Source organism: Uranotaenia lowii, chromosome 2, assembly GCF_029784155.1.
Source record: "Uranotaenia lowii strain MFRU-FL chromosome 2, ASM2978415v1, whole genome shotgun sequence".
Lineage (NCBI taxonomy): Eukaryota > Metazoa > Arthropoda > Insecta > Diptera > Culicidae > Uranotaenia > Uranotaenia lowii.
The window spans coordinates 269,141,851-269,166,097 of NC_073692.1; the positions used below are offsets into that span (position 1 = coordinate 269,141,851).

At 34.9% G+C, this 24,247-nt stretch overlaps 1 long non-coding RNA gene across 1 annotated transcript; it reads left to right on the plus strand.

Annotated features, from left to right (window-relative positions):
• The first annotated feature begins 1,506 nt into the window (after nucleotides 1-1,506).
• LOC129749038 (uncharacterized) lies at nucleotides 1,507-1,982 on the plus strand. Its single transcript, XR_008737906.1, has 3 exons — nucleotides 1,507-1,573; nucleotides 1,634-1,796; nucleotides 1,856-1,982. It is a non-coding gene; the product is annotated as an uncharacterized LOC129749038 (long non-coding RNA).
• Nucleotides 1,983-24,247: the final 22,265 nt, after the last annotated feature.

Genomic DNA, 24,247 nt, shown 5'->3' on the forward strand with positions numbered 1-24,247 from the left:
ATAGTGCGTATTGCCAAACATGCATTTGCACAAGTTGTATTCTTCCATATTTATTTTCCTGTTTTGCCAATTTGGAAAATGATTTATTATTTAACAAATCTCTTTGCTTTTCTGGTAACTCTTTCAATAAAATCTCTACACATGTTATTCTTAAATGTAAATCTCTTTTATGTACACATCGCTTACAGCCCAATGGGATTTTCTTTTTTTTTCTGTTCAGACTGGCCAAGTTGTAATCTTAAAAAAAAATGATCTATCTACATAAATTACATCAGTAATATTTGAGACATCAAATAAATTCCTAATATTTTTCCTCGTATTAACACAAGTGTCCAGTGCCTTCTATCTTCAGTTTGGTAACACCCTCTAGTGGAAGTAAAAGGCCTTTCAGAAATAGATATTTATTTTAAAAAAACCGACCTGGTACTTTAATCATGCAAGCCGTACAAATGTCGTTTTCAGGGAACAAATGTTCAAAAATATGTTTTTGGCTTAGGTATCAAAAAGGCTTTCAAATTTCTCGTTGTATTTATCTAGTTTAAAGTCGAAACTTTCCATTACAACATTAGAACATTAGAAACATTAGATTTTTTTTAAAGTGTTCACCATCGTTTTGAAAATACGGCGTCATTTATTTTATGCGTTTCTTCAATGATTGAAATATTCGAATAAATTAATTGGTATATTAGACTATTATTGATTTTCGTTATTCGCGGATCGCTAGTAACAGAGAAAGATTTGGTTCCGAATTCGTAAACGCTCCTTTAATCCGTTCGAAGTTTGTGGTACGTTTTAAAATCCTACGATAACAATTCGAATAATAGTAACGTGAACATATTAGTATAACTCTTCCAGCTTACGTTTAGTGACCTTTTTCTTTATTTCCTCCTGTCCAGATTCCAGCCTTTGCACTCGCTATGACGCTTCACCTTTAATTTATTGGTACATTTTCACAATAAATTCTATAGGTTCTCAACTACTTCCTCACCTGCTCGATGATGCCTACTCCAAATTGTACATTTGCGCAATTCCGAATAACTTAGCACTTGCGTACTAATAAGGTTAAGTTATTTGCCTAGATTAAGTAACTTTAAGTTGAATTTCAAAACTAAATTGCTTCTTACACTCGAAATCTCACCTAAGCACGTAAATTTGAAATAATTCTTTTCTAATAGAGCCTTAACGTAGAATTAACCTATGATACGAACACCACTAGAATTTAACTTGTTTCTTGTTTGTTTACTTTTTGTCTACGTTTTGCTTCTAGCCTTCCCGCTCAATTTGCAGATTTCTTTTCTCCCTCTTTTACCGTCTCAATTTGAGAACTGTCATCTACACGGAAAAAAATTGCATGGGTTTTTCAAATACAGCTTCATGATTATTTTACTATGTCCATCATTTAATATTTTCAACCATGATTTAGTATTTTCCCCCACAAATCTGGGCAATAATACTACGACATCGATATAGTGCACTGTTTAAAAATCGTCCGGCGCAGTGTGAACGGTCAACACTCAACATCCGTGAACATTCCATCCGGGAAGAGAATTCAACGAGGAATGTTAATATTATTGTGAGTATGAAGAATTAAGATAACTGCTCGGATTGCCAAATTAATACGGTTTGTTAACAGGATCTTCCCGGTCAAGATAAAGATAACTCTTATTTCGATATGTGTGTCCGGCTGGATCGCCCTTTCATCCACACATGCCATGATGGTAGCTGGGTTCTGCCCCAAGGGAAGAATATACGGACAAGGTGAAACGGGGTTCACTAGAATACAATAATGATTTTCCGTAAGTTTTGTTTTGTTTTACTAAGTGACAAATTAATGAAACCAATTTTTGTTTCGCAGGATCAGGCGGAAAATTATCCTAACAGCGCAATATCGATGACGGTGAGCTAATGGAAGAACTTGTAATAGACAGAAGATTGACGAACTGAACAAAGAAAATGTTAAAATTATGTTCCGGAAATATGGGGGCGTTTTCGAATAGGTTTGACAAATTCATGAACGGTACCGATGTGATTTGAAAAGTGCAGGTAAGCTTCTGCTGTTTTTTTAAATTGTCAAATTAATATTAAAACTCATTTTCAGGAAGCTGTGGCAATACCGAAAAAATCCGATGAATTAAATCGTGGTGCGTGCCGTTTCATTAATTTGGCATCAAGGTAGGAGTTCTGGAGGAATGTTTAATAAACACATCATCATCATCAAATCATACATGCATTATTAATTCGAGCATCCGAAATATCATAATACGGGGTAAAATCAATTACACTTCGGGATAATTATATCACGATGCATAGTAATTTTGCTTTTCAAATCATGCTCACAATGGTCATTTCTGCCATAATTTATACTAATCTTTATCATGAAACATATTAATTTTGCTATGCACAAAGTAAAACAAATCATGCTATAATTAACCGTTTTACTACGAATACAGTAAAAATTACTATGTGCAGCAAAAATCAACACAAAGTAAAATTACCATGCGCGTAGTATTTTCAAGAACAAAACATTATTGACTCAAAAATATGGTTGCGTGTTGTTCTTATAAACCACGGATTTAGTAATTTTACTATGATTTTTTTTGTGTGTATACGAGTGCGTTCAATGCTGTCGGCACGTTAGGCCCGTTCAGTGACAACTATAGAACATGATTTTTGTTTCTTCTGTGGAACCGAGACATCTTATGGTGTTTGTGCCAATTTATAAATTCTTTAAAAGAAATTTTCCGCTGAACAACTTTATCAAAGACTCTAACTTCGTATTTTGTTAGGCAGAAAAGTTATTAGTAGTTTAATAGGGGTTTGTCTTTTGGCAATGAAAATCAACCAATTCAACTGACATCACTGTTTGTGCCTAGCGAGGTATTGCATGACTACATTTCAAGCAGTACAATGATAAATCATTTCACACATTTTGCAAAATTGTTTCACACATTATCAGCAAATATATGGAGCTGTCAAACTCGAGTGTGGTTTTCACACACCATGCAAGTTCAAAAATTTACACATTATCCGAATTCGCGGATTAAAAAAAGCTGTGTGAAATCACAAACAGTCCCGAAAGTCTCCTCAAGTTATAATAGAATAATGGCAAGTAAACCCACAGCATTAAAATTTTAAAATTAAGTCGACTAATTCATTAATTTCTCTTTCAGATCCAGGTGGTATCGTCGGCTTGTTCTAACTGGTAGAAAAAGCTAATGGAATTGCTCCCTCCGCAGCGCTTAAATTGAATAAAAATCCGAGGAATAATAAAAAAAACTAAATAACAAATCATGTTGTCTTTATATCCATATGAATGAAAATAAGTTTAACTATAACCTCCCGTTTGCCTAAATTGAACTATTATGCGATTTTCACACATTTTCCCGTTTTAAACGCTTTTTTTCATAATGTGTGAAACGCTCACATTTCGTTTCCTTAAGCGGTTTTTCCTATTAGTGTGCAGCGGTACCTTCACACATTTAATGTGTTGGTCTTATTATTTCCAAAATGTGTGAAATTTCACACACTAATGTGTCAAATATTTTGTCAGTGTACATCGATAGGCACAAGAAGTGATGTCAGTTGAATTGATTGATTTTCATTGCCAAAAGAAATACCCATAATAATAACTTTTCTGCCTAACAAGATACGAAGTTACAGTCTTCGAAAAAGTTGTTCAGCGGAAAATTTCCTTTTAAGAATTTATTAATTGGCACAAAAACCATAAGCTGTCTCGGTTCCACATAAGAAACAAAAATGATGTTGAACAAATTAATTAATTTTCCCATACAAACATAAAAGTTCAAATTTATTCATGTAAACGTCACTTAAAAATTCTGCAAAAAATCATGGATGAGTTTTGAACCAGAACGGACTTTTTAAGACCCTAGGGTTAAGGAAATTCGAAAATGACCTTATTCTATTGGTGTAAAGTTTGATGATATAGTGATTTAAAAATGGAGAGTACGTTGATTATTAGAAAGTAAGTTATAATTTGTAAACAAAAATTTACACATATTAAAACAGCTTTTGAATCAGTTCATTATTTTAAATTCAAATCATTTTTCAGATTAGAATTTGATTTTATAGTTTTAAAGATATAACGTTCGAAAAAATCATTACAAAATTATCTCTATCGAACGGCAAAAAAAAAGATATGTCTTCTAACTTTTTTGCAATTCCCAATATCACTAGTGGGCTTGAAGAAAGTTGAATCTTGATTTAATCTGAATAATTTGAAACATATGTTTTTTCCATGCGTCAAATTTGTCAATTGGTTCCTTAATGATAGGTATATAGCTAAAAAGCCCGTAAACCTAGTGTCAGAAATAACACACCATAAACAAAAATTGATTTTAAATCAAGCTTTTATCCTAAACTGCTGTTGGCAGCATAATTCCCAAGTAACATTTAAAGTTTCAAAGCAGGCTACTAGACCAAGTTTAGGTTTCATAAGAGGCTTAAAGAGTCTTACAAAACAACCGGTGTTACTTGGGTTGTCACATGTTACGTTATATTTTTTTGGAATTCATTTGTCTGGTTGACTTATTTCAACAATTTTATTATTTTTTTCACATTTAAAGGAAATCAAATCATAAGCTAATTTATCATTTCTGGCATCACTACTTAACGAAGTTTCTGAATTTTTGATATTACGTCTGGGTGGTCGATTGGTTAGCTTGGAAATCGCTGATGTTTAATGTTGATCTTAAGTTTTCTACGTCATTTATCCAGTCTGTAAAGCCTGGAAAATCGTCTAAGACGGTGTTTGTCTTTCTTTAATTTTTAAATTTTGGTTATGGTTGATAAAAGAGTGTGAAATAAGAATAGTACCACTTAAGTTTTTTTCTACAGAAATCAAGAATATTTCTGAAAATTCACTGTTTAAAAGTGAATAATCATGCTTCTACGGAATATTTGGGTAGATCAATGAATTTTTAGACGTTTTCTAGTACCCATCCGCCAAACGAGGCATAGAGGATAGCTTTCAAGTCTTCTAAGATAGAGGTCATAAGATCGAATCTCGGTCACGGCACACTCTTTCTGTGGGCTGGTGGTTTTAGCATTTGTACGATGTAAGATTGCTATATGTGTGTGTTTGTTTAAAAAAAAATGTTCAAAAATTCTAATTTGCAAAGATTTAGGCTTGAAAAACTGTCACCCAATAATCCATAAAAATTGAAATGTTTGAACCAGGACCTGTTATACCCGCCCAAACAATATTTCCGATTTTTGAGCCATCCGTAAAGAAAGAAAGAAAGAAGGAGTGTACGCTTAAAGTAAATTTTGACTCATAAGAATATTACGTGAATTCCAGATTCACGGCAAATTCCACGTAAATTTCACGTTATTTTCAAGGTGGCTAATATTTATGTACTTTTCTGTGTAGCCTTCATGTGAAGATTTTTTTTGAGTATAGAAATTTTATGGAGTGTTGCCAAAAAATCACAATGTTTTCGGATTGATTTTTACCTTTTTCAAAGCCTACGATTTCGTTGTAGTAGAAAATCTACTGAGTCGATTTGAGGTCATTTTTGAATTTCTCTCTGGGACTCTGGGGTCTTAAAAGCTTCGTTTTGCTTCAAAACTCATCCATGATTTTTTGCAGATTTTTTAAGTAACGTTTACATGAGTAAATTTGAACTTTTAGGTATTTATGGGAAAATCTAATATTTTGTACTGAAAAATAAACATCAACTGCTGAGAAAGTTCATTTCGCTCATCATGCTTGGTTTTAAAGACATTAATAAATTATGCAGCATAATAAGACAAGCTATCTGTCACTACAAGCTGAACCGTCAAATGACAGCAATAATGCTTTCCTTCCGCGCTCTCAATATAAATTTCTTGCTCTGTTATTATTGTTCGTGCTGCTGTCATGATTGTATCATCGGATCGGCTCCACTTCCAATTCCAATCCAATCGAAAAAATCGCACACAATCGTACCTATCGCAGCGGCTAGGTCGTTCGGCGTTCATTAACCCCGGCAGAAGAACCGGCAAACGAAATGGAACGACATCATCATCATCAACAACAACATCAGCAGCATGTAGCTGTACTTTCCTCATGCTACGTCATGTGATTGTGTTGGTATGTTGGAATATGTGTGCCAAGGCGAAATTTTTTGACAACCGAAAATCAGCTTTGGTAGTGTGGGAAATGTTCTTGTACTAAAATTCAACAATGCTACTGAGTATGCAGTTTAGTATAAATAAAAACGGCGAAATAACTAATAAATAACGCTTTGGCTACTTTGTTTATGATTAGTATTATTATCACTATTAACTAATCAAAATAAGACTTCATAATATTTCACAACTGGACGAAAACAAGGGATGTTCGACTGGTGAGAAATCAAAAAATTAAAGAGAGCACACAACTACCAGCGGGTGTTTGTTTTTGTGTTTCTCTCTTTCGGGCGAGAAGAATTTCTCACGCATACCATCCTGCGTTAAAGTTCATTAACACATCGATGCGTGGTTTTGTTTACATACCATATTCCGTGTCCCCCTCTTTCCTATATTCTTATTTTTTTTTTTCGAAACGATTACAAAATATCGTGCAGTGGATTGTTATTTTTTCCTCATGCGTTTTCCGCTTTCGTAGTCGGGCTACCAAGAAAAAACACGACGAGAATTTTCCCTTTTGGAGTGCACTTTCTTCTCATTGGATTTTTTTTCTCGATTATCTGTTTTTGACATTTGCAAATTGAAACCATTTTTTATGTTTATTCGGTTTACTCTGATGTTAAAATTTCAATAACAATCGTTCCAAAATCGAACGGTATTTTTCTCAACTTTTTTTTTACTTCTTGCTTAAAATAAACCATTGTTATTATCATTAGCGTCATTTTTTTTACACTTTTTGACAATTTCAAATCATTTTTCATTATTATTTATCATGTTTTAGCCACATTTCGCATTTTCTTTACATCCGTAATAATGTTTGATATTTTTTCATACATATTAATAATTTGAGTCATTTTCCATTTTTTTGGGATTTTTTATTTTCTGTTTGTTTTTTTTTCTATAAACATAATGAAATTCTTATTATTTTTGTCATTTTTGGAATTCTACGCTTTTTTTAGTAACTTTGTTATATTTAATCAACATTCAAGAACAAACATAATGGAAGTATTCGAAAATGAAAAAAAAATCCAAACAAAAAAAAATTAAAAAAATGATAAAAAATTAAAAAAAAAAATACAAATATGATAAACGACTGCTAATAAAAACATTGTAAATACAATAAGTTCTGATTGTTTTCACATGATAAAAAATAATAAAAATAAAAATTGAAAAAAAATCTACGAAAAACTAAGATAATGATAACAGCAATGGATTACTTTTTGAAACAAGTTAAAAAAATTTAAAAAAAAAACGTTGGATTTTGGCAACACATAGTTTTTTTTTTCATTATAATTTATTTAAATTTGATATTTTCCTTCCGAAAAGCCGATTTTTAATAATTTTGAAAACATTCCTGTAACATTTCTGAACGTTTATGCACGAGTAAATGATTGCAATTCATGTCAACTTCAGCGCATTATTGATTGCGGTAATTTGATTCCCATTCAATGTTTTCTTTCTAGCTGATGAAGGCGGGGAAACCTAATCAATTTTTCGGCAGACAGACTATTTAGTCTGTTAGAAAGAAATTGTCCTTCTTGAACACTGTTGCGTGACTAAGGCCCATTGGGAAATTGTCTACGGTAATAGTAATGTACCGACTGTTTTTGGCTTGAGACTTGTGTTTTTTTTTCTTCAATAAATCCATCAAGTGGATTGAAGTTAAAAATATATTTAACTTTATATGTTATCGAATGAATCCATTAAAAATTTCCAGCCTTCAACTTTACGTTTGCCAAAAAAAAGTGTAGAAATAATGACACACAGTAATTTGATGAATTTGTGGACGCTTTAAATCAAGGTAAAATCCAAAATACTGTATAATGTAACTTATATATTCTAATTCAAGGTTTTATATCAGTGATTAACTTTCTTGACTTTAACGAGAAAATTTGGACTTCAGAAACGAGTTACAGAAAGTCTCTTTTGGTTTATCTTTCCCCTTTTGGAAAAATATAGAATTATTTAGAAAATGTTCCCAAAATTGGATCTTAGTGATTGCTTAAAGTATAAAACCAAACCATTTTGAATTCTTCAACAAAGTTGATTAATAAAATAAAATATTTAATATCAAAAACTTAAAAACACTCTTTTGTGATGTCATAAAAAGTTATAACTTTTTCTAAAGAGTTCTCCTAAAATTTATTTCTTCAAAGCATTGTAACTCTTAAACTACAACATCTAAGACAACTTTAAATCTTTAATTAAACGAAAAATAAACAAATTGATACAAAATCGGTTTTTTAGGTTTACAAAAGATTTGAATTCAGATTGTCAAACCAAAACAGCATCATAAATGCTTTCTCATGTGATTTCAATACTGAGATATAAGGAAGTGTCAGGTTGGATCTCAATATTGGTCTTAGGCATAAGTCGTGTAATTTACGCAACACAAATGAAAAAGAAAAGATTAATTCCGGTTTCGATTAATTCTTCTTCTAACATATGGTTTGAATTTTCAAACAGTTATTTTTGATTTAAATCTTATATGCCTTCTACTGAAGGCAACTGCCTAATTTTGATTTGAATATTAGTGAATGTTCATCTTTTTTTCTCACCAGAAAATCGTAATTAAAAATCTAACAAATAAATTTAGAGCTTGTTTTTTAGAGGTGATTATCATATGTTTTATATTTTTCGAAACATTGACTAAAAATGTTTTGGTTTTAACTGAAAAATTCACGAGTACAAGCTTTAAACATCGTTTAAAGCCATCAAAAAGTGTATTTGTTTTTGAATCTTGGGAATTATTTGAATCATACATAATGCCACCCTTGATACAATTTTATGCAACTTAAGTACACTGAGGTTTTTTTACGCGGTATTTCGTCCCGCGTAAAAACCGCGTTCATTCGAAAATCTGCGTAAAAAAAACGCGTTAATTTGAAAATCCGCGTAAAAAAAACCGCGTTAATTCGAAAATCCGCGTAAAAAAAACCTCGTTAATTCGAAAATCCACGTAAAAAATCCCTTTTAATTAAAAAATTCAAACAAAAAAGCAGGTTACTAAAAAACGCGTAAGAACCATGATTATTTAAAAATTTGCGTACAATGATAGTTTATTTTTAAAATAAAAAACAAAATCAATTCGATTAAAAGAATAGTAGAATATAATGAGGCTTATTTGACAGTGTGGAATTCAGATCGTCTCATGTCTCAGGTCTTAGGTCTCATGCCTCAGGTCTCATGTCTCAGGTCTCATGTTCCATGTCTCAGGTCTCAGATCTCATGTCTCAGGTCTCATGCCTCATGTCTCAGGTCTCAGGTCTCAGGTCTCATGTCTCAGGTCTCATATCTCATGTCTCAGGTTTCAGGTCTCATGTCTCATGTCTCAGGTCTCATGTCTCATGTCTCATGTCTCAGGTCTCATGTCTCATGTCTTAGGTCTCATGTCTCAGGTCTCATGTCTTAGGTCTTATGTCTCATGTCTCAGGTCTCATGTCTCAGGTCTCAAGTTTCAGGTCTCATGTCTCATGTCTCGTGTCTCAGATCTCGAGTCTCATATTTCAGGTCTCAAATCTCAGGTCTCATGTCTCAGGTCTCAGGTCACAGATCTCATGTATCACGTTCTTAGTCTCAGAGCTAAGATTTTCCCAACTACAAAAAGATTCTAAGTGTTTTCCTTTGAAAAAGTTATAGAATATTTTCTCTAAAAAACCGCGTTAATTCGAAAATCCGTGTAAAAAAAACCGCGTTAATTCGAAAATCCGCGTAAAAAAACCGCGTTAATTCGAAAATCCGCGTTAATTCGAAAATCCGCGTCTCATGTCTCATGTCTCATGTCTCAGGTCTCATGTCTCATGTCTTAGGTCTCATGTCTCAGGTCTCATGTCTTAGGTCTTATGTCTCATGTCTCAGGTCTCATGTCTCATGTCTCAGGTCTCAGGTTTCAGGTCTCATGTCTGATGTCTCGTGTCTCAGATCTCGAGTCTCATATTTCAGGTCTCAAATCTCAGGTCTCATGTCTCAGGTCTCAGGTCACAGATCTCATGTATCACGTTCTTAGTCTCAGAGCTAAGATTTTCCCAACTACAAAAAGATTCTAAGTGTTTTCCTTTGAAAAAGTCATAGAATATTTTCTCTGAAAAACCGCGTTAATTCGAAAATCCGTGTAAAAAAAAACCGCGTTAATTCGAAAATCCGCGTAAAAAAACCACGTTAATTCGAAAATCCGCGTTTATTCGAAAATCCGCGTAAAAAAAGCCGCGTAAAAAAACCGTGTAAAAAAACCCCGTAGAAAAAACCTCAGTGTATAGGCACATAAAAATGTGATCGATAGTTAGAATAAAGCTTCTTACGAATTACGAATACCCATAATGAAATTTTTTGGAAAAATGGTTCTGTACAGATTCGCTTTTGTTAAGAAGGGATTTAAAAAAATTCGATTTAATGGAATAAATTTCAAACTATGTACGTGAAAATGTAAGGTTATGTGTAGATGACACGTTCGTCGCCATGCTCATTTTGGTGGTTTTTCTAGCCGGGCCCAATAAAATTTTCGGAGCGACAAAACAAAGAATGAGAGCTTCCAGCTTTGCACCGTGTGGCTAAACTGAGCGGCTAATATGAGTTGAAGAGCGTCACCCATTTTTTATGTTACAGGACCTCCCAGCCTGGGAGTCCCAGGCAACCGAATCGAGATTCGGGAACGTAAGTGGAGATGGATTGGGCACGCGCTGCGAAAAGATGAAAACGAGATTTGCAGAGAGACGCTAGAATGGAATCCAGAAGGAAATTGAAGAAGAGGCAGACCCAGAAACTCGTGGCGGCGAAGCCTAGCCGCTGAAATCCGAACTGTCTACGAGAATCTTGACTGGGACCAGGTGAAGACGCTGGCTCCGGATCGTCAACAGTGGAGGTCTTTTACCACGGCCCTATGCACCAGAGGATCGGCGCGGTATCATTAAGTAAGTAAGTAAGGGACCTCCCAGGAAATATGTACACCCATCACACGAATGTGGGTTCCAGGGCTATGAACGTGTTAAAGGACATTAGAAATGTAAGACGACTTCAGAATGCTCTGCTCTTTTCAAATATTTACATAAGGTTTTATAAATTTTAATTATCTCTTCAGACCTCCAGGAACACTCCCAAATGGCTCGTGACGTAAAGGATATTGTTCAAGTCTTCTAAGCCAACGGGCATGAGATCGAATCCCGGTAACGGCATACATAATACCCTTTCTATGGGTTAGTGGTTTTAGCATTTGTAAGATGAGTAACAGAGAGTAATCTCACTGAGGGCCTTGGAAAAAGCAATTTCCTCACCCAAAATTATCAAACCTGCCACAAATCGCCACAATACGACTTTTCTTTATATCCCCTATCTTCCAGCCACCGCCGCCCACCACACTACAAAACCGCCCACTACTAAACCGCCAACCACATGCCGCAACTGCAGAACCGCCAATTTAATGAAATAGTCTTGAAAAGAAATTGTGAATTCTAAAGATTCTTAATAATGTTAGTTTTGAAAAGATATCAAACATGATCAATAAATGTGAGGAGGTTTTATGCCTTCGGGAGAATGGTGCTGCAAGAGAGACCAACTCCCGGGGGCTTTTCCCTGCTCAATTATTAAAAAAAAAAGATGCTATCCATCATTTCCTCGAAAGATGTACGCTTAGTGTTAAGTTAAAGGAATCTCTTCGGGGAAACATTAAGTTTCATTGAGATCCTGTTTTTTTTGTTCGTTCTAAAAGAAAAATAGTGTGACAAATATTCGTCTCAATCATTGAAAGCTGAACTCTGAACCATAAACAAAAAGACCATCGCTGCTGACGATCTAGAACCAGCGACCTCACCTGCTGCCAGCCAAGGTTTTCGTCAACTGTGCCGATACCAGCGGCTAGAATACGCCAACAAGAGCGTCTGGGCCTGCTTCTTCTTCGTTGCCTTCAAATCTCGTTTTAATCTTTTCGCAGCGTGTGCCCAATCCATCTCCACTTACGTTCCTGAATCCCGAACCAAGCGCGGATAATATTCCGCAGGCAGCGATTCCCAAATATTTGCAGTTTTCGCGTCGCTACCGCATACGCGCACCGTACAACAATATGGATTTGACGTTTGAGTTGAAGATCCGGATTTTTGTTCGTAGAGAGATCTGGCGTGAGCGCCAGATGTTTCGGAGACACGCAAACGCAAATCGGGCTTTTCTTATCCGGGTTTCGATGTCTTTCTTGGTGCCACCATCAGATGTTATCTGGCTGCCAAGATACTGTGGAAGTACTCTACTTTCTTAACTTGTTGCCCAGCTACCATGAAATTAAAAGGAATTTCTGTGTTGATTTTCATCGACTTGGCTTTTCCGACATTGACTTTGAGACCTGCTGCCTTGGAGCTTTCGGTGAGGTCGTCGAGTTTGCTCTGCATGTCTTGTTGTCTTTGGGCGAGCAAAACAATACCGGCAGCAAGGGCAAGGTCCTTCAGCTGCTCCATTGTTGAAGGATTTCACTCGGTTTGGTCTACAGTTGATCGATCCAGTCAAGATCTCATCAAGATCATCTCATGGTGATAAGATACATCCCTGTCTTACTCCAGCAGTCACCGGGATTGGATCAGAAAAGACACCGTCATGCAGGACCTTGCAGGAATGCCCAGAGAAATTGATCCTTCTCATCGAAGACCAGCATTCGATGAGAAGGATCAATTTCTCTGGGACTCCTCGTCGCCTAAGAGCCGCCTAGATGTTTCCGTGATTAAGTCGGTCGAATGCTTTTTCGAAATCAACGAACACCAGCAGAAGAGAGTCCTGGAATTCGTTGATTTGTTCCAGTATGATTCGTAGCGTTGTCATGTGGTCCACACATGATCATTCGGATCGGAAACCAGCTTGTTGCCGTTGGAGTGTAGCGTCGATTTTCTCCTGGATCCTGTTCAAGATCACTTTGGAGTGTACATTGAGAGTGGTACAGATCAAAGTTATGCCTCGCCAGTTACCGCACTCGGTCAGGTCTTCTCTCTGCGGGACGATACGGGGATACCCTGCATCCAGTCGGCCGGGAATGTTGCAGTATCCTAAAGGTCAGCGAAAAGAAGATGCAATATTTGTGCTGACAAGGCAGGGTCGGCTTTGAGCATTTCAGAAGGGATGCAATCGATCCCAGGCGCTTTCTCGGATTTCGGTTTTGATTGCCGCTTGTATTTCAGTCAACTAGGGCGCTTATGCGACTTACTGTTGGCGCTTCGAGCTGCGAGTTCTATTGGCCATACCTTTTTGTGACTCGGAAGAGTTGTTCAAAATGCTCAGCACAACGTTTGAGCTGATCTGTTCGATCTGGCAACAGCTGACCCACTCGATCTTTCAGCGGCATTCTAGCATTAGTCCTTGCACCACTCAGGCGGCGAGAAATGTCATCATAAAGAAATCAAATATGACTTACGATATTTAATTTGTCAATGTCAATCCGACTCAGTTTGACCCAAATATGGCTAAAATTTCAATGAGCAAGTATCATCATTCATCATAACATCATCTCAGCACCAAACATCATTTCTGCAAGGTTCAACTTTTCCTCACGCGTGCCATCCTTTCCTCTCTTTGTTCGCAAAGAGACACAATTCTCTCCCGGGTTTTCAGTTTTTCCTCCTCACTTCTCACCGAACCTTGCCGTACGGAAGGAGGACCAACCCACAGAAGAGATCGAAAACCCACCTCGCGCGCGCCAATTCGGCGAGAGTTCATTGACCCCCGAAAAGCGAACTGGAGGATGAACAGAAGGGAAACAAAATGTAAGTAGGTACCGAGTGTGTAATCGCAGTGCGACGTCACAAGTTCGACTCTCCGCAACTTCAGCAACGATAACAACAAAGAAAAAACAACAACAGCAACATTCGAAAACGACATCATCATCTGCTTGGTTCTGTTCTGGTGGCCCTTTTTTCTCAGCTGCGCATTTTTGATGAGAATTTCGGTAGGTGCTCTTCGTCGTTTGTGTGCGTCGTCGTTGTCGTCGTCCCTTCGAATGTGTGCCGGGCAGAGCTCTCTAGAATGGCGAAATGCATCGGTGTGCTGGAGCATACATTTCCCCGAAAATTCTGTGAATCGTTCTGTTTTTTAACTCAGCAGCATAGCATAGCTCAGCATGACCCAGCCAGCAGCGACCAGCAACATGGTTCGTTCAACACATCCGGCGGAAGATAAACAGAGGGAGAAGGGAGAAAATCCGCACCATCGACGCCCTTGTCCTTTAACATTGCAACGAGATTCGACATTGAAAATGTGTAACGCGCCAACCCATCATCAACAGCATCACCACCGAGATGAAACTGGAAACTGGTGAGGGGAAGCGGAACTGCGCATAAACACTAAATATTCAGTGAAATGTGAGCTTTGTCAAAAGTTATTTAAAAATTTGCAATACTTAGTCTAGCATTAAGATAAAAAGAACTGAGTTGAAAATTCGCATTTCCTTGTTTTTGACTTATTTAAATTAAATATTCAAATTTCAGTTGAATTTCACTATAACAAGAATTTTTTTTTATATGATTGCCAGTAGTTCGAAATATTGCGCTTGTGGGATATTTAAACACATTAATTTAATCAAACTAAAGTTCAATGAAATACACCCAATTTGATGATTTGTTTAGAATAAAAATACGTTAGCACGACTTTTTGTTCCATTTGCATGCAGCTTCATGTAGCTCCACTCTAGATGGACTAAGGTTGCCAGAATTTTTATAGCACTTATCCGGGCCGGATATTTGATTTCAAAATTGTCGACCAAAATCCGGGCAAATTGAACAAATCCGGGCAAAATCTGGGCTTTTTCAATGATATTCAGGCAACCGGGCCGGACCAGACTTATCAAAATTTTGATAGGCATCTTTTCTAAAACCAAACATTTCGGTTATATATTGTTTATTTTGCTGATCATCTACAAGGTAGATTTGGAGGACTAAACTGAAATTATGAATTCAATCTTTCTATAGTTCCAATTGAAAGCGAACTAACAACATATCGAAATTTTTTCTATGGACGGATTTCAAGCCAAATCGCCACGAAGTTGGCATAATCCTTTTAGAATTCAATGAAACTTTGTGGGCATAAAGATCTTACTTTGTAAAGCAACTTGGCATACTTATTTTTCCCAAAATTATCTAGACTAACATTTGGAAAGGGCCTAACTTTTCAGGCAAAAATTGTATAAACATTTTTAGCTCGAAAATTATAATTCCTACACAAATGTGGTTCATGAGAGTTTTGGAAAAATGATTAAATTTTTAGAAAATAATATTGAATTTTTTATGGAATCCTACACTGAGAAAAATGCATTTCAAAAACTAAAATTCAATTTCCAAAAAAATTCCAACTTAGAATTTTCTTTTGGAGAATTTTTGGCTTTCAGTCAAATTATTTAAGAAAAACAGCGTTTTTTCTATTTCATCCGACGTTCCGGCGTAATGCATTTCGCCTTCTTCAGGGTTTTATAGGGTGCTATTTCTTGTCTATAAATGTTGTGTCTCATGAAATAGCACCCTATAAAACCCTGAAGACGGCGCAATAAATTACGCCGAAACGTCGGATGAAATAGGAAAACGCTGTTTTTTTTATAATCTGACTGAAAGCCAAAAATTTTCCAAAATTAAAAACAACAGTCGCAAAAGTTTTATCTTTCATGATTTTTTTTTAAGCCGGGTAATTTAAAGGCCTACAAGTCGTCCAAACTTGCAGCTTATGCATATTTAAGGGAAAAAAGTTTATCCAACAAAATTTTTTTCGTGATTTTTTTTTTTAACATTTTATTTATTTTACCAGTGTAAATTTTTAACTTTTTTTTTAAAAAACCTGCTTCGTTGGATTGATTGTATTGATTTCGAAGAAATAAGAGCTTCGATTGTAGTAATTGATGGTAAAAGTAAGTGGAAATCCTACACAAAATGCAAACTAGAAACTTAAAGTCGATTAAAAAAATGGCCATCTCAAAATTCGATGAATGTAAGAAATAATGTGGACTAGAATTCTCCCGAACATCGCAAAGTGAGCACTCTTAAAGGAAAAAGTTTTTTTAACAAAAATGTTTTTAAGAAAAACGAAAAATATTTGATGTTTATTTATATAAATAAACACCAAATTGCTGCTAAAAGTATTTTAATTATGAAGATGACCCTAAAATTTTTAGTTTATTTGATAAGGCAACAAAATAAAGTAAATGCATGCATAGATTTTTAATATTATTTGTTATTTGTTTGATCAAACAGAAACCCTGCCCCATCTACAATTAATGCGATAATATGTTTTATGTTAGTTCTGATTTTTAAACATGCCCAGAGTCAATGGATTACTAAAATGTTTTGCTTCTAATTAAATTTTATCAATATACACCCAAAAAATTATTTTTTCGTTTTTGGTTTATACAAAAGTTTTTTTAGAAAACTTTTTTTCCCCTCAAGAGTGCTCACTTTGCGATGTTCAGTCGAGTTATAGACCACATTATTCCCCACCGCCAAAAACTAAATTCATCAAATTCTGAGATGACCATTTTTTTAAATCGACTTTAAGTTTTTAGTTTGCATTATTTACAGTCTAGGATTTCCCCTTACTTTTACCATCAATTATAATAGCGTCAGCACTAAATGTTACTTCGGAAGTCCGGACTTCCGACTTCCGAAAGACTTCCGACAAAGAAAAGTGAAGTACCAGATTGTCGGAAGTCTGTGTTTTGTGCCAGTTCACCAGCGACGTTTCTAAAAATTTTATTCAAATTCACAATATTACAATCGAAGCTCTTATTTCTTCGAAATCAGTACAATCAATTCAACGAAGCAGTTTTTGAAATGAAGGTTAAAAATCTACACTGAAAAAATAAACTACATGATTAACAAGAAAATCATGAAAAAGTTTTTGTCAGAAAAACTTGCTTCCCTTAATATGCATACATTGAAATGTATGGACGACTTATAGGCATTTGTACTACCCGTCTTAAAAAAAATCATCAAATTCTGAGATGGTTTTTTTTTTGAAAATTGAGTTTTAGTTATAGAATGCATTTTTCTCAGTGTAGGATTTTAAAATATTTTTTTCCAATATTTTTTTTTTCTAAAAATTTAATTATTTTTCTAAAACTCTCTCGTAGACCACATATGTGTAGGAATTGTGATTTTAGAGCTCAAAATTTCCATAAAAAATGGCTCGAAAAGTTTGGCCATTTTCGAATGCTAGTATAGATCTTTTTTTGGGAAAACTTAGTATGCAAAGGCCTTAACTACGTGAGGAGTACACGTGAAGTTTCATTCAATTCTGAGAGGGTCATTCCAGATACTGTGTCGAGTTGGCGCGAAATCCGTCTATGATTACACACATATACAGGATCTCAGTTAAACTTAATATTTTATTAACACGTTCGTCGCCCAAAAAAATCTCGGAGCGTGAAACTAAACCGAGAGAAGTCCAGATTACGATTGCGTGGCGTCAACTCAAGGAAAGAGTACTAGGTACGCCATTATCGGGATTCGATCTCATGACCATTGAAATACTCTTCTTACTTCTTGAACAATATCTGCTACGCCACGATCATCAGCTTTTACAGATAAGCATAATTCCTTAAAAACTCACCAAAATAGGTTACTAACTGGAGCCAATTTTAACACCTTGGAATTCCAAGATATGAGGCAGAAATACACGATACAAAGTTATTTAGTAGTTTTCTGGCAATGTTCATTCACGATTTTTCAATAGCTAAGGAATCCTTAAAGAAAACTACACAACAAAACTACAAAAAACTGTATCCTATTCGTAGAAAAAATAAATTTCTCATCATTCGAAAATTTGTTGAATAATTGAAAGAAATGAATTTTTACAACAATGATAAAACCATTATACATGCCTGGATGAGATTCGATCTCATGAACAAAGTCATAGAAGGTTTGAGCCCTCACTACTTTATCACGGCCGTTGTTAGCAATTCGATGAAAACTTGCATCTCATTGAAAAATATAAGAAATATGTTCAACACAGAACATAAGATTTATAGTTCAAGACAAGCTGACCCGGTGAACTTTGTTACACTTTTCAAAAATTAATTAACCTTCCAAGTTCGGGTCAAAATGACAGAAATGTCAACATAAGTCGTTTATAATGGTGTGGCGAATCGCAATTCCAACTACATAGTGAAAAGATCGTATAAAATGTCGTCTGAAGTCAGTTTAAATCGGATATGATAGAAAGTCCGCCATGCTTGTAAAGTTTGAAATTATTTTGCTCTCGCGCGGGTTTTAAGTGAAAAATCATCGTAATGTTCTCTCTGCAACCAATAGTGCATCTAGATGGCTAAAAATCAGATGGGAATCAAGTAATATTGACCAATAAAATAACTGGAAAAAATGTCGTTGGCAACGATTTGAAGGCTATGAAAGCAAAATCTTCCGATCTTTTGCATTCTTCCGACAGGTACGAATAAGGAGTCGGATAACGCCCATTTGGTGTAGTTTTAGTCGCTTTAAAAAGAAATGAAATTTTTGTATGTACATTGCCTCCACTTTGGTAGGAAAATTCTATTTTTTCAAGTTTATTTTTCTTTAATATATGTGGAACGTTTATCAAAACAGCATAAGAATATAGATACAAAAATGTTTGCTGGGAGACTGCTCCGGAAAATTTTGTTCTATAATAAATTTAAGAATAAGTTGTTAATGTTTAATCAAAGCCATTCCTTCGTTCTAACTTAGCGTAATAGCTTTGAAGTAGCATAACGTGTATAAACCTTTGAATAACAGTGAACGCTACATTCTGCTGAATGGATCTTTTTGACACAAATTTGAAGAACGTCATTTTTTTTTCTTCTGATCTTGGAACTATATTTGATTGTTAGGAATATACTCATCGTTAATTTCTAAAGCGACTGCCAATTCAACTGTTCATAAAACACGAACGGGATACTTCCAACCAAATGCAACGACAGATTGGAAATTGTTTTCATCTTGTTATGTAAAAACATACTCGAGTATTTTTTCCAAATGAAAATTAGCATAGCATAGCATAGCATTGGGTGACTACACACATCTTGCATTGGCTGATACACAAGGTACAACTCATAATTAAAATCAACACAAGATGCCAAAATGAGTATCTGGATACAACACTCATTTCAAGAGTTGATTTTGAAGATAAATGTGGTAACTTAATGCACACCGCGACAAGTCAATGTAATCATAATGGGGATATTCTGATATAACGAAAAGAACTTTTCAGGTGCAGGGAACCCATGCGACCCAGGGTGTTGTATTCAGGAAGGTGGGGGAAGGATTTTTGTATGGGAAAACCTATTTGGCAAATAGGATGAATAAACAAAAAAATAAAACGAATATGATTTAGAAATAATTTTCTAAAAGAAACGATCTCACCAAACTCCCATTGATAAGTGATAAGTTTCCACCGATGCTGTCTTCCAATTTTTCCTGGTTCCGGTGATCTTGAAACCGATTGAATTCAAAGATTTGAAACATCACTAATCGGTACCTCGTATTTTTTTTTTACTCAAGAGAAAAAAAACAGCAGGTGCAAATGCAACCTCACAAGCATGCATAAAGTTCTTCCGAATGCTTCTTCAATATAACATTGCTACTTTACTAATTGCTTAAGGATTTCACTACTTTTTTGTTTCGCAAAACATTTTGCCAGATAAACAGAACCGTACTTTTGGTTTTTCATAATACTTTGCATATTACAGTAATACCTCGATATAAAGCAACCTCTTTTTAAAGCAACCTCGATATAACGTAACCCAATATAAAGCAACTTTTGCCTCAATATAACGTAACTTTTAAAAATGTTTCTAATTTGAATAAATATGTTTAATTTCAATACTTTTTATCAGAAAAATATAATAATGTTGTTTATGAGCCATACGGTAAATTCTCAGATTCATAAAGAGCGAATAAGCGCAAGCATTGAAAATGTAACTCCAGTAATTTCAGTATTGTGATAGTCACTTTTGTGCTTTTGAAAATCCAGCCTAGAGCATGTATCTCTATTTCAAAACTTAATGACTATATTTGCACCTACAGATAAGTTGCTTAAGCTGAAGTGAGGTTAGGGTAGGCTTACCAGATACTTTCAGAAAAAAGCGGGACATTTCACGAAAAAAAAGCGGGACATCGCCGAAAAAAGCGGAACATTAGAAAAACTTTTTAAAAAAGCTTAATGGTAAAGCGAAAATTAAACGTGATTTACCATCAGCCATAGTGGTTCAGAGGAAATACACTGAGGTTTTTTGCAAATTTTGTTTTGCCATGTTTACATTGTATTAGGATATATTGACAGTTCTACACGAACACCACTTAGCATGAGGCCTCAGCCCTAACCTCAAACTATGGGAGAACAGAATCGATTTTGAGAAGGGCGCACGATAAACGCAATTTTCTGGTACTATTATCGACAAATTCGTCCTGTGGAAAAGCGATACACAGATGTTCGTGTTTTGATTTTTTGAGTGTTCATGGATGCTAAGTGCATTGATATTTGGAAAATGATTATATTTTTAACTGCATTGTTATTGAAAAACCTTTTCATTAGTACTGACAATTTGCAACTTTCCCGTAGATTTCTATTCGAATGTGAAATGTAAGGCATCATTTATCTAAACGAAATAACAATTGTTTGTATGATCTGATATGTTTAAAATAATCAGAGCATGTAGGAGATTATTTTCAAAGTCAACATAGACTAATTCATTAATTTACTGGTTTGTAACAGAGAATGATCTTGCATTCGTTTAGAATTTTAAAACAACTCTTTTTTAATCTACCAAGCAGTAAATGAAAATATATTTCAGATGTTTTGAATTCACCTTTGACAACTCATTAGCAAAATATGGCTTATCAGAATGTCATTATTTGGTGGCATTTATCACAATTATTGAACGTCAAGGAATGCATTGAATTAATAGCTAAAAAAACAAAACTGTCTGCAGATTGCGCTTTTGGGCATAGCAAGAGCGATTAGAGCATTGAAGCCAAGATTTTTAATGGTAAAAAGTATTACATTTCTATATATCGCATTTCATCGCATTTGTACAAATGTTGTGTAGTCTGTGGCCCGCTTTTAATCCGTACAAACAAAATTTTGAATCAACTTTTTCACATTTACGATCACTATCGATGCTCCGAAGGACCATTTTAAGTAGTGTTTCGATATAACGTAACTTCGATATAAAGCAACGAAAAAAAAAATTTCGTTGCTTTATATCGAGGTATTACGGTATTTCTTCTTGAATAGATATTTTGTAACAAGTCCTAACTATTTCCATAACAAGTATTTTTTTCCAAATGAAAATTACATGAAAAATGTTTGAAATGTGTCATATTATAAAAGACTCCCTAATTTAAAAAAGGCAGTTAAATGTTGTTATGTCACAACTTTATATTTAATTCAGTTGATACCATTTTTTTTATTAAAATCAGTTTAAAATTATTCTTTTAGAGTATTAACTCAACTTGGTGTTTCATACTCAGGTGATTAATGAGATTATATGAAACATTCAAGTCACTTAAAACTTCAGTTACTACATTTCCTTTTCGAGATCAGAATTTATGTTTAGTGCCAATTCAGATTCGGAATTATGATAAACAAATAAAAGATAGGACCTAAGTTAAGAATCATTCACATGATAAATCACATTAAAATTTGGTACTTAGTGATTGTATGCAAAACTTTATCTAAAAACACTGCAAAAGTGAATGAGCTTTTAAGCTTAACAGCTGTATTGGTGTTTCTGAACATGCGAAAAAATTCATTATATAATGCATCATTTGACCTATATTGCTCAAACAATTGTCGTTCCCAAATCCATCTGGGAGTTTAACGAACTCCAGGACGAATTCTGCCTTAAAAAATGTCTCCCATGAATAAAAGAAATCTTGAAACCAGTTAACTTCTGAACTTTTTTTTAAATTTTTTTCTATCAAAAGCTGACCTCTCGTTCGAGTGGCTTCACTCTTCCCTCAGATCGAGTGTTTGCTTAAAATTCAATCCAACTGGCGGCAGTCCAGAGATTCGTCTTTCAGTATTTATTCATTCAACGGCACATATTTCATGCAAATTTGTCTTCTCTAGCAATGCTCCCCGCGGCCATTCGTCGCAACCGTCGATCGGGCGCCTTTTTCCCCCAATGAAAGCGGTGAATTCCATCTACAGCGCTGCATCTTCAGGAAGTCGCTAGAAGATTCGTTTATTGCATCAATCAAAGCGTACCATCAATCAACAAGTCCCATCCAGTTGTCCAGTGTATTTTGTCAAATCAGTCAAGAGGGATGGCTACAATGAATAGGGTAGAAGATGAATAAGGGAAGAAAGAAAAACCGTCGTCAGAGTCGAAACTTATCTGTTTCGTTTCGGTTTCGTCATGCGAGTCCTCATTGGAGCGGAATGGCTGGCTGCATCCGGCGTAGCTTCTGAATCGGAAGAAATTTTTGGACTGCACGATTTCAATTCTAATTTTATGTACATCAATTCTTGGATAAAACAGCAACTGGGTGGTTCAATTTTATCTCATTAGAATAACAATAATGAAAAAAAAGTTCTTCTATGAGCATCGAACAAAGTTTAACTTTAGAAATCATTATGGAAACAATGAATTAAAAAAAAAAAAAATTAAAAATATAGCTTTTAAAGTTGTGAATCATCCTACCGAGGTGAATGATGAAATAAGCTTGGCGCGATCAGCTTTCAGCTGATGAATCCGATATCGATATTGAAATTGGCTCGGCTCATGAATCAATGCATAAACTATATTTTATCCTGCGTGCTAAATGCGAAGCTCGTCATGAAACTCACGATATTTGGTTGGTGGCGGTCAATGAACTCTACCGATAGAATATCTCACATGGTGCCTTTGAAGATCTGCTACATACATATATAAGATTTCTCAAATCCAGATGCTGCAAAAATACCTGTAAAGAAAAGAAAGGAAAAACTTGTTTAGTTATGTTGTTTATATTTCAAAATCACTTTTTTTTAGATTTTTACTTTCAAATGCATATGAGTCAATATGTATATGGCTTGAAGTTTTTTTTAAATGATTAAGCTTAATTTAGTCTACTGTTAAACGTTTCAAACTATTCTTCTTGATACAAAAGTTCACTGACGGGACTTGAATCCGCAATTCAACTATCAAATCGTAATGGTAATTGTAAGTTAACTCGTTTAGAAATATATTTTCAATCACCATCGTTAAAAATGTTTCTGACGGGTGATTTTTATGATTTATTTATGACACGCTTTGTCCAAAAACTAATTGATCGAGCGAATGTTAAGTATGTTTGGAAATTTGATGCCTTACAGTTGCAAATGTGTTCATTGGTTAAACAATGTAATCTATCATTCAAGTGAAGTGATATACGATAATTGAGCGTGGCTTCAGTTGACACTCAAACGGGTCTCTTCCTTTTTTCTCACGACCCGCTCGGAAAAAAATCTTAATTATAGAGCTATATCGTGGCATAATTCAACTGATGAGTTAGCCTTGTGGTAAGGTGACGGTAAGTGAAATCGGAGTGCTCGAGTTCGATTCTCAGTCGATGCATTATTTTGTTTTTCATTTCACTCAAATAACTCATGACCGTTTATTTTTTTTATGGATATATCGCCTCCACTTTTGTTGCTATATGCTATTTTGGTAGATTTGACGAAATAGATTGACACGAGCATACAAATCGAGCTCCATCGGTATTGATTGCTTCACCATTGACCGTAGCATCATGTATACGCTCAGCCTAATCCCGGTAAGACTGTTCCATTTTAAGTTACTCAAAATTCCATATCGATACTGTAAATTTTAAATAAAATATATTTTTTTAACTTTGGACCCTTCTACCTTTTTTGGGTAAGCTTTTACAATGTTGACGTCTTCAACAAAATTGCTACATTTTTTACTTTTGCTATTTTTGAAATGCTCTAAATTGGAAATTATAAAAAATAATTTATCTATCTCACTGCTAGATGCTCATCATGAATCATTTCCGTTAAAACCTCACTTTGCAAATTTGAAGTACTTTCAATGTAGGTAAAATATCGTTAAGGGTTTGAAACGCTTTGTTTTGATGTAAACAATTTTGATCACCTTTTAATATAGTATTCCCCTGGGTTCACTGGTTTTAAAAATTTTTGAATGATTTGAGAATTT